The sequence below is a fragment of the Rhineura floridana genome, chromosome 3 (assembly GCF_030035675.1).
Source record: "Rhineura floridana isolate rRhiFlo1 chromosome 3, rRhiFlo1.hap2, whole genome shotgun sequence".
Lineage (NCBI taxonomy): Eukaryota > Metazoa > Chordata > Lepidosauria > Squamata > Rhineuridae > Rhineura > Rhineura floridana.
In genome coordinates, this window is record NC_084482.1 from 94657691 (window position 1) to 94668749 (window position 11059).

Consider the following 11059-nt stretch of genomic DNA (forward strand, 5'->3'; position numbering starts at 1 on the left):
CTGCTTTTCATTTTCAGTTGTGCTATCTACCCAGCCAGCAATAAAGAAGCACGTTTGTCTGCAGTAAGAAGTAAGAGTGTGTTTATTCTGCAGTTATTATAATGAATAGAGCAGGGTTGGGTGCCTATTGTTAAATGGTGAAATAAACAGATAAAGTGATTGGAAAAAATGGCTACCCTTTACTCTTTTAAAGCATTCACTATACCCACAATCATAGTGGCTATTTTTTCTTCTTTTTCTTGATTACTTGATTGCAAAGAATGCAAACAGCAGTAGAGGAATAGAAATATTGCTGTGTACACTACAGTTAGCTAGCTAGCTTGCTGGCTCGACACCTAAGCTGTAACTCAGGCCTAATTTCTGATTTTTCCAATATGTGCAGCTTAGCATGAGGCCTTTTCAGGTTTTCTGGACAGGAAATCAATCCAGCAACCAGTAAAACACATTCCAACTTCATTTCATAATTAGTTTCCAATTGCTTACTTTGTCCTTTATATAGCAGGCAGTTAAAAAGTTTTCCCTTGATTGTCCAACAGGAAGAAAAAGCTAAAAGCCAGGAACAAGACTAGAAGGATAGACTCTCAAGGAGGAGTCAACAAACACACCCTATAGTATTTATTTTCTCTCTGCCCTTCCCGAAACTTGTAGTATGGACAAGCTTGTTTCTCAGGTGGAATCTGAAACTGAGATACCTAATGCAACATCAAAGCCAGGCCCAGGAGCTCACTGTCTTTACTAAAGTGGTTCAGTTCATGAAGAATCAGAACACAGGGACAGACCACAGGTGAAAGGGGACTATAGCTGTAGGCAAAGTCAAATTTTTGAGTCTGGTATTCCTGGGGATCTCTCAAAAAAGTGTTAGCCAATTCAGCTGATTAAACTTCATTCATGTTAACACACTCTCCAGATGGAGAAGTGATGGGAAAGATCACTCCTTTTCCCTTCCCCTGGCCTGACCCTCACATCCTCTCCACCGGGGGGGGATTTGCTGGTGCTATGTGCCTCTCCACCCCCCATGCCCCACCTAGAAATGTGGCTGTCCTACCTAACAAGGAAGGCTGGCTACAGGGCTGGGGCACATCCAATTCTGTTTTCTTTTTGGTTTGAAATTGTTGTCTGTCAATTTTGTATTGGTGAAATTCTTGATATTTGCAGATGTTTGTGTACTTTTAAATTATATTCCTGTAGTATAGATTTTGTGAACTTTTATGGTTACTAAGAGACTTTTACTTTGAGCTTGGGAGGATAAACACCCTCCAACTATTACACAACAGTCTGAAGACCTTAATGCCCTTGCTACATTTGAATGCCCTTTTGATAAATGTCAACTTAATTTAGATACTTATTTGGATGGCATATATCAAGCTATATGTGTAAACTAAGATGGATGTATTGATGGTTATTGTATTTTGTTAAGGTGAGCTGACAGATTTTTTTCTGTCCCCCTCTTCTTCTTTTTTCTTCAGTACATTTACAGTTCAAAAAATCAATTTCCCTTCCCCTAAATGACAACTTGCAGTGGAATGGGATAGCTCAGGAATGGTGCTATACTGAAAATCATTGATCTCCCTTGTATTTTTTTTTAGAATTTTCAGGTTAGCCTGGACAATCATGCTCAGGGGTGGGGAACCTCAGGGCTGGGGGACAAATTCTCCCTAGGCCACCTCCTTTGGGCCACACCCCTCACTGGCCTTGTATTGCCTCTCCCAGGCAGTTTTGCCTGGCTGGTATGTGCTCTTGATGCCTCTTCCTTGTCTGGATGAGAGGTGTGTGTGTGTAGAATCTAGCACTCTGTAGAACTCAAGTGCACATTCATGGCTCCACCCACTGCTGCCTCTGGCTCCACCCACCACTGGCATGTGGCCATTGGCAGGTTACCCAGAAGGGAATGCAGTCCTTGGGCTTTAAAAGGTTTCTTGCCTCTGTCTGGAGGCATCCCCTTTTTGCTTTCTAAAATGCACTTTTCTTTGCACCGGGGGGGGGGTCCTGAGGCGAAGGACAAGACGGCCCCTCCCCCTCCCATTCCATATACAGATTGGCAGCTGAAACTTATTTCAAAACTGGCAGTGGAACAGCATCCTCCACCACACCCGAAGACAGCAAACCTGCTTAGGGGGGGCAAGGCAGGTGCTGTAGCCCTTAATAAAATCCGCCTCGTAAGGATTCAGGTTTTTCTTAGCATTCTCTTTCCAATCCCCTTTTGTAATTCTTAGAGCAAGGGTGGAAGGGTCCTGTGGCCCTCCAGCTGCTCTTGGACCCTAACTCCCACCAGACCCAGCCAGCATGGCCAGTGCTCAGGGATCATGGGAACTGTAGTCCAGAAATATGTGGGAGGGCCACTGGTTCCTCGCCCCTGTCTTAGAGCTTTCAGAGGCAGCCCCATTGTGTAATATGGCATGTGAGAAATCAACCAATTGGAATGGTTATCGTTCACTCCAAGGGACATCAACCATTCTTCCACATTCACAATAACAACCACATTATTTTATGGAATCTTTGTGAATTAGTTGTATCTAATTTCTCCTATTCCTTTTCTGTCACCCTGGGCTCCTACTGGGAGAAAGGGTGGGATGTAAATAAAAAATAAAAATATGCCCACACCTCTTGAGTGCTGAAAGCTACCTCAGTTGTCACAAGGAGGGTTTGCTTTCAGTTCACATCCTGAGTCCATTCCTCTTCTTTGCAACAAATCTATGAAGAAGGTGTGCCATCTAGTGGATTTTGCATGTAAGCCCAGGCCAGCCTTTTCCTAGATTTATTTATTTAATTTAATTTATATACCACCCTAAGCCCGAAGGCTCTCTGGGCGGTGTACAAAAAGATAAAAAACAAGCAATGTATAAATACAATAAATACAATAAATCAAGAAAACAAAACAAACAAACAATAAAAGAACCAAACAACATCCAAGATCAGATTCTCCCTGTCCTTGAATGACTTGCCTTTTAGATTGTAAGCTTCTTGGGGGCTTCTCTCTTTTTGTTAAAACTCTGTAAGGTGCCCTTCATTGAAAGTATGGTACAAATAATAGGCCTATTAATTATTTAATTATCAGGGAAAGAATTATGACAGTCCTAAAAAGGGATTTACATGACACATATGACAACACATTTATGCTATGTAAGTTGCACATTGTGATGTCACGATGGTCACAAGAACTGTTGCATGTAAAACACATTTCAGTTAACATCTCATGACATTTTCTTAATGCTTACAAACTCAAAGAAGCAAATAACGTTAAAACTTGTAGATTTTGCTTTTCAATTGTTGAGGAGGAAAAATAGCATGTGCTTCTGTGACCAACATAAAGTATGTGTTTCTGTGACCAGTGTAACATGATCAAACAACGTACGTTTTATTCTCCTAAGCTCTTCTGATTTTGTTCCTAACATAAAATTCTTTCTCAGTTTACAAAATGAGAAAGCAAAACTATCAATAATAGAAAGTGTCATTAACCCATTGTCTGTTTTCTTGCAGAGGTCTATAACTGAAGATGAGGGGGAAAATAGAGAAATTCTGAGTCATCTTGAATACCACAATTCTGGTTGTTTTACTCATGTGTAAAATGCTATTTTGAAAAATAGTTGCCAGATAATGAAATTATGGAAAATTAAAGATATTAATTATCTTTAAAATGATATAGAACATGTTAACTACATATGACAACAAAAAAAGTCCCTGACATTTTCATGGAATTACCCTACTACTTACTTGACAGAAAACCTCTAAGTAGGTTACAAAGGGCAATAGAAAATACTCATTAAAAATATTGATAAAAGCGACTTCCGGGAAGGGTTGCTTTGCCTGTGCTGCCTCTGAGACGAGCTCTTGTCTCAGAAGAAGCTTTTTCAGCTTTAAAATCAGTCACAACGCTCTTTTTGACTGGTAAAGATTTTCTCCCGGTCAGGGAGAAACGTAGAGATCAACCACAAAGCCTGTTTTTGTGGGGAGGACTGGATTTCATTTATTTATGAGAGAAGGTTCAAACTGCAATGCCGGACGGACTTTCATCAAGCTCTTGCTGATTACGACGACACCTTTATCTTTTCTTTAAAGAAAAACGGACTTCAACAGGCAGATAAGCATCCTTCTTTCTATTTTCTTTTTTTACTTGGTTTAAACTGGTGTAGCAAAAAAGAGATTTGTCAATGAATCAGCTGTGAAGAACTTCTAGGTGAGGTTATGGCTTTTCTCTTTCACTAACGAAATTAAGGAGGAAAGAAATCGAAAAAGCTTATCTTTGTTTTTATCGCAAAAAGCTGTCCTGGAGGTGCATTCTAAAGATACCAACGGAAGGGGGATTTCTATTTCGAGGAGGGGGGAACAAAAACTTTTTTTTTTTGGTCTATTTCATTTTGACGAATCTGCTTGTTCACGACGCCACTAATTGTTTTGATGTTGGGAACTAAGTTTGTTTTTGTATTCCTGAATACATAGAGATAAGGCAGGCTGTAATGTCTACACTGATATAAGCAAGCCTGGAACATTAACCCAATTGTGGCTGAAATAATTTTTGTTTCTGTGGTTTTAAGAAAGACAACCAGGAAAGTGATTGAGACCATGGAAGAAATTATGTTTCAGAAAATAATGGCTGAGATTGAGATAACGAAACAAACCCTGAGACAGGGTAGACAGGAGATGAAAATTGAATTTAACAAAATGACGCAGGAGCTTAAAGAAACAATGGATTCTGTGAGAGAGGAGTTTGATGGGATAGGGAAGCTACAAGCCCTGGAGATTGGAACAAATGTGAAATTGGAAAAGATTTGGAGTTTATGGATGTTAGAAATAAAGTTTACTGTTTGGAATTCAACGTTGTCTCTGAAGAAATTAATGAAGATTTTGGTGGTAAAGTTATCAATGTCTTGGATAATTTTCTGGACTGGAATGATATGATGGAGCTTGACATAGAAAAAATCTATGGAGTTGGCTACAGATATGTGACAGTGGAGAAACTCTTAAGAAATGAGCCAGTGCATTTTGTAAAAAAGAAGAACAGAGATATGACTTTGCAGCAATATTTCAGCAACATACTCAGAATTCTTGACTGGAATGATGTGATGGGGCTTGACATAGAAAAAAGTTATGGAATTAACTACAAATATGTGACAGAGCAGAGATGCACCCAGAGCAGAGATGTGACTTTACAACAATATTTCAACAACATATTCAGAATTGATGGCAAGAACATATTTGTGATGGGGGAAATTCCCATCAGACTCTTGTTATATGACTATGGCTATGACAGCAAGATCATCATGGGATACTGATAATGGATGAATGGATTCTGAAACCACTGGATTTAACAGGACTATTGAAGATGGAAGATGGAATTAATATTGATAATGGAAGAATGGTTGTGGAAATTATTGGACTTGGCAGATTTGACAAGATGGATTAATTGATGTTTGCTTGGACTATGGCTATGACAACAAGATTATTATGGGATACTGATAACGGAAGAATGGCTACTGAAATTACTGAACTTAACAGGATTATTAAAGATGGAAGATGGAATTAATATAGATAATGGAAGAATGGCTATTGAAATTATTGGGCCTAACAGATTTGAATTAGATGGATTAAGCGATATGTTTATTTGGAGAAAAATTGAAAGATATATCTCTCAAGGAATTGAAACCTCTCTTGGACTTTTTGTGGAAAGAATAAAATAATGTTTATGAGATTTGATGATTAATTAAGATAACTACTGGAGGAAAGTGATTTTATAATATAATTTTAGAGATAGGATTGTTATATATTGTAGACATAACTGATCTGCGACAAATCGGAAGTCAACATTTTATTTTATTGTTTAATTGTTTTTGTTTTGTTTTGTTTCTTGTCTTTGAAAATTTGAATAAAAATTAATGATAAAAAAAAATATTGATAAAAGCAAACATTGGGTTGTAGCCAAGTAAGTCCTACTCAAAGCAGACCCATTGAAATTAGTGGACTTACTTTAGCACGCCCATTCATTTCATTGGGTCTTCCTTGAGTAGGATTAACAGTGGCTGCAACCCATTAAAAACAAGTTAGGAATACAGGAAGTTGACTTATATGGAGTTGGACCATTGGTCCATCCAGTTCCGTATTGTCTACACTGACTGGCAGCAGCTTTCCAGGGTTTCAAGTAGTGTCAGCTCTTCACTGAGACAGCAGTGTCGGTGGGGGTGCAGGCAGGGCTGGAGATTCCTTGGTAATTGCCAGGCCGTAAGTCCTCAGCCGGCAGCTTGGCTATAAATCTGCCAGGCTAGCAAGGAGGAAGCAAGATAAGGGCAGAGGCCGTTCGAAGCTTACGTGCCAAGCCAGAAATCCAGTAGAGACATCAGTGAAGGTCCGGGTCTAGTTTGCCAAGAGATCAGTCCAAGTCAAGGTTCAGGGGATAGGAAGACACACAGTGGTCACGCCTGACGTTGTAGTCAGCAACAAGCTGAAGCCAAGGTTTGACTTTTAAGGAGCAGGATGGACAGCAGGTGTGAGCCCTCAGCGTTTGGGCCTTAAGGAGACAGGCCTGCCCCTCTTCTGCCCGACCTTCTGCTGTCTACGTTCTACAGGTGAAGGGGGAGTATCCTGTTCCCTGTCTGCATCTGGCTGAAGGGCTTCAGCTGTGTCTGGGGTGCTCTGCAGCTGAGGGGGGAAAGGAGCTGGGTTCTCAGGAGTTTCCTCCATTTCTCCTTCTGGGTCTGCTGCTCCTGGGTCTGCTGCTGTTACTCCTGAGTCATCCTCGTCTGAGGAGTCCTCTGACAGGGCCATGACAAGCAGGCAGTATCTCCCAGCCCTACCTGCAGATGCCAGGGATCGAACCTGGGACCTTCTGCATGCAGAACAGATGCTTTCTTCCTGCACTACGGCCCTTCCCTAGCTGTGGCCCTTCCCTATTGTATGTTAAGTTGACCCAACATTTTGTCAAAATATAAATAAAACCAGCAATTTAAACACAATTCTATATAATAAAGTCACATGTCAATATGTTTGTAGCAGGCACCAAAAACAATGCAATGAAGGTGCTTGCTCATATTAATGGGCAGGGAGTGCCAAAGAGTAGGGGGTGCCACATGGAAGGCTCAGTTCCTTATAAGTGCAGTACAAACATCATGCGGCACTTGTAAACAGTAGTTTGACTTTGAGGACAGTGAATAAGTCATAACAAAGAATAAAACGTCAAATATAAAAACAAAGAAAAACACACTGAAGGCAGCAGACACAATAAAAAGCAGCAGCAGGAGGAGGATTAAAACCACTTCAGAAGGCCTGGAAAACAAAACATAATGAAAAGTGTCATGCAAGCCTCCCTTGGCAGAGTGTCCCAAGGGTGGAGTGACCCCTCTCTCCAGTTGTGGCCCGTCTCATGTCAGAAGGCCGGGGGGGAGTGGAAGGGGGCTTCCAAAGACAGTAGCAGACAATGTGGTGGGGTGCTGGCACTGACCTGACCTGACCTATCAGCAGTCCTGCCATTGCGTTTGCACCATGCTGACCCCCTTGCTGCCTCGCCCCTCTCCCTCCTGGTAAGCAGCAGCAACTCAGCTGTTGGGAAATCAGGTAAGCCCGCTGCCCTATTATGCTGTGTGCAACTGTCCAAAGATGTCAGCATGCAGGCATGGTCATTCCTTCATGTATCCAGATGGTAAGCAGTGGAGAACCTTTCCTTGTCTTTGATTACTCCATACATGAAACCCATGGGGTAGGTCACCATTACTTCCATTTGACGGATAAGCAAGGCTGGCAGTTGGCTTCGGCTGGCTCAAGGAAGCATGCTCTTGCATACACAGAGATTTTATGAATGGAGATGTACCTATGAATAGTCAATGGTCATTCAGCCCGTTAAATTGGCTGGTTGCATCTGTTGATGCCAATGGGGAGACACCTGTTGAATGTGACTGAAGCTTGACTGCTGCCAGTAATATGACAATGGCTGCCAGCTTCTCGCAAGGATGGATTGGAACACAGGTTAAAAAGAAATCCAGCTTTCAAGCCAATAGATTGTACAGTGCATGCATCATGCAAATGCTGTTTTGGCTAGCAAGGCAGTTGCGTGGTTGGCATTTTTGTTAGTTATGCCAGACAAGGAAAGTACTGGTTTTTGTTGTATGTTCACAAGTAGTGGCTGTCTTTTGCTCACCTTGCATTGCACTATCCTTTGCATTTATAGTAACTATGACACATGGGAGCTTTTGGAAGAGACAGACATCCTCATGAGAATATTTCACAACTCTTTTACTGCTGAGCCTGAGGAAGCCATACAAGTCTGCAGGAAAATAGGTCTGGCCCAGCACTACTATGCAGCATGGCAGAGTAAATACTGGGACCCACACTAGAGTAACACCTGTGAGTGGGCTTATGCTCAGGTGACGTCTGAGTTAGAGTATTTTATAGCATTTTGTGTGGTTTTTAATTTTGCATTAAGGGGAAGTAAGATTCCATCTTTGGGTTGTATCCCACAAAAGTCCTTGCACATGTGGAATGACTGCGGCGAGTGCAATAGAACTTCCCTTCCCTCTCCTCCCCCTCCCCCTCCCACACACCCCTAATCTTCTCTGGGTGTTCTCTAAATCCTCCTAAGTGGAGGGGCGCAGGGGAGGCATGCAGGGGAAGGAGAGGGAAGGGAAGTTACATTCACAGAAATTGTTCTGCTTGTGTGATGGCTTTATTGGATTCAACCCTTATTTCTATTCCTCTCCTGCTGCCAAATGCACACACGGGCATGTGCATGATCTCACACTTACACACACCTGATTGCAGATGATAGTTCTTTCTCTCCCCCCCCCGCTGCCCCCAAGTAAACTTGAATTCAAACCAGATATTTTTGTGAGTAGGGACTTATTTCCATTTGTGCCCAGCCATTTTCATAATAAAGGGTCATAATAAAGCACGTTGGCTTAGTTCTTTAAGAAAACTGCCCATAGACAGGAGTAGCCGAACCATCAATGCAGAAAGCCAGGGAGACACCTGAGGAAATGATCCCTGTTGTCATAAACTCTCTGATACTGCCACCATCTGCACAAAGGAACCAACCTTCAGTATCAGGCAAAACATTGCACAGAAAAATGAACAGCAGGTAGTGCTGCCTAGGCTTTCAAAAAGGAAATGAATTATATACAGTATGCACTAATGCGCTGCAATGAGAATAATGTCCCTTGTCACTTAAAAAGGGGGCTCATTTGTAATATCAGCTGGGGAACAGAGAGTGAATAATAAACAGACAGCCCCACTTCACTTTCTTCCTTGGATCAGAAGTGAAAAGAATCCTCCTTTCCCTCCTTAGACTGTTACCCACACAGGTGGGAAGAGCCAGGCAGCATTGACAGGCTGATTAGAATAGTGGCTACAGACATGTCCATTTCACAGGCATGATCAAAGCCTCACTTCTACCTGTTTGTTTTTCTACATGATACTCGGGGTACGTGTTTTGCAAGATTGAACTGGCTAACAATATTAAATGGGACAAATATTACAGCTCCTAGACTTTTTTTTCCCATACAGAGCAAGAATTTGAGGTTTTGGTTTTCAAAAGTCATATTTTCTAGCAAATCCGACACTTTAAATTTGTTGACTAATTTTAATCATCAAGCCCTACCAACCTGCTCAGCACATCCTACTAAGTTGTTTGCACCCTATACCTTTATCACTCCACATGGCAAGCTTCAAACCTTGCAATCATCAGGGAGGGAAAAGGCTCTCGTAGCAAATCATAGGAACAGAGGAACCTGCCACATGGTGAGTCAGGCCAGTGGTCCAACTGGTTCAGTATTGTCTTCACTGACTGGAAGCCATTCTCTAGGGTTTCAGGCAAGGACTCTTTCCTACCTGGAGATGCTAGCGATGGGGTCTGGGACCTTCTGCATGGAAAGCAGATGCTGTACCCCTGAATTATGGCCCTTAAACCTAAATCCCTAGAGAATGGGTGAGGATCCACCAGCTTGGAGACAGGCAAATATTGTTCCACCTTTCAAGAAGGAAGTGCCAGGGAGCTACAGACCAGTCACTCTGACTTCAATACCAGGGAAGATTCTAAAACAGATGATAAATGAATCAGGTTTTAGCATCTTGATAACAATATGGTGATTTGCAGGACCTAGCAGGGACTTGTCAACAATAAATAGTGACAGACAAATATCTTTTTAAAAATTGGGTTACTAGTTTAGTGGATTGTGGGAATGTTGCAGTTGTAATTTATCATAATTTCAGCAAAGCAGGTGATGAAGTCCCCCATGACATTTTGGCTAACAAACTGGTTCAACATAGGCCCATACTGAAACAGTGCTCATCACTGGATTGTGATCAAACTAGAGGGAGATTTTAAGTGTGATGCTGCAGGACACTGCCCTGGGCCCTGTACTCAACATTTTTTAAAAAAAAATTAGTGACTTAGATGAAAGGGTAGGGGAAATCCTCAAATTTACAGATGACATAAAATTGGTAGAGATAACTATCACCTCAGAGGACAGGAATACAATTCAAAGTGGCTTTGACAGAACAGAAAACTGGGCTGAAACAAACAATGAAATTAAAATGAGACAAATGCAAAGTTCTGCATTTAGGCAAAGAATAAAATATAAATAAAGTGCACAGGTATAGGATGTGGGGAGGTGGGGAATAATACCTGGGTTGACAGAGCAGTATACATGAAAAGTTATCTGAGACTGTAGTCAATCACAAGCTGAACATGAGTCAGCAGTGTGATGATGCTAAAAAAATGCTAATGTGGTTTTAGGCTCCATTAATATGTATAGCTTCCAAATAATGAGAAATACGAGTCCCACTTTTTTCTGTCTAGTCATACCTCATCTGGAGTATTGCATTCAGTTCTAGATGCCACACTTTAGTAGGATATAGATTTCTAAAGAGTTCAGAGGAGGGCACTACAGATGGCCACGGGTATGGAAAACACATCCTGTGATGAAAAGTTGAAGGAAATGGGTATGTTTAGTCTGGAGTACTGAGGAGGGACATGATAGCACTCTTCAACTAGCAGAAGGTCTCATACACAGAAGAGGGCAAGGATTTGCTCTCTGCTTTCCCAGTGATCAGCCTAGAGATCATGGTCTTACGTTACAAG